Genomic DNA, 909 nt, shown 5'->3' on the forward strand with positions numbered 1-909 from the left:
TTATAATAAGGGGGGGACCTAATGTCCTCCCCCTGGTGCCCACCCATTAAGCCATCCAATCAGAGTGCTCTGACAGGTAAATGAAGAGACTGACAGGTAAGTCTCTACATTTACCTGTCACAGCACTCTTATTGGTTGGTTTGAAATCCACCAATCAGAGTGCTCTGTGTCATTTTACACAGCGTGGGAAAGTTCTTTGGAATTTTCCCACGCTGTGTAATTTGACTCATAACTCTCTGATTGGTGGATTAAGTAACCAATCAGAGAGTCAGGGGTGGGGGCCGGGGGAGGACAATAGGTCCCCCCCTATTAGTATTTAGGGCCCCCACCCACCGCTCAGGGGTGGGGGCCGGGGGGGACCTTAAGTCCCCCCACCTTTTTACTGTAGGGCCCCCACCCACTGCTCAGGGGTGGGGGCCAGGGGGAAGGACATTAGCCCCCCTTATTATTATTTAGGGTCCCCACCCACCGCTCAGGGGTGGGGGCCAGGGGGAAGGACATTAGGTCCCCCCTTATTATAATTTAGGGCCCCCACCCACCGCTCAGGGGTGGGGGCCAGGGGGAGGACATTAGGTCCCCCCTCATTATAATTTATGGCCCCCACTCACCGCTCAGGGGTGGGGGCCAGGGGGAGGACATTAGGTCCCCCCTTATTATAAGTTAGGGCCCCCACCCACTGCTCAGGGGTGGGGGCCAGCGGGAGGACACTAGGTCCCCCCCTTATTTTACTGTAGGGCCCCCACCCGTTGCTCAGGGGTGGGGGTGGGGGGGCAATAGGTCCCCCCCTTTAGTTTAAAAGCCCCCACTCGCGCGTCGCGGGTTGGGGCTCGGGAGGGGGGCCTTTTTTTTCCACAGGCTGCTCACTGTTTAATAGACATGTCCCTACTCACGGTATAGCGAGTAGGGGCA

At 57.1% G+C, this 909-nt stretch overlaps 1 non-coding gene across 1 annotated transcript; it reads left to right on the top strand.

The window, feature by feature from the left end:
- The first annotated feature begins 296 nt into the window (after positions 1-296).
- On the top strand, positions 297-434 carry LOC134577042 (small Cajal body-specific RNA 11). Its single transcript, XR_010085913.1, has one exon. It is a non-coding gene; the product is annotated as a small Cajal body-specific RNA 11 (non-coding RNA).
- The last annotated feature ends 475 nt before the right edge of the window (positions 435-909 follow it).

The sequence above is a fragment of the Pelobates fuscus genome, chromosome 1, assembly GCF_036172605.1.
Source record: "Pelobates fuscus isolate aPelFus1 chromosome 1, aPelFus1.pri, whole genome shotgun sequence".
Lineage (NCBI taxonomy): Eukaryota > Metazoa > Chordata > Amphibia > Anura > Pelobatidae > Pelobates > Pelobates fuscus.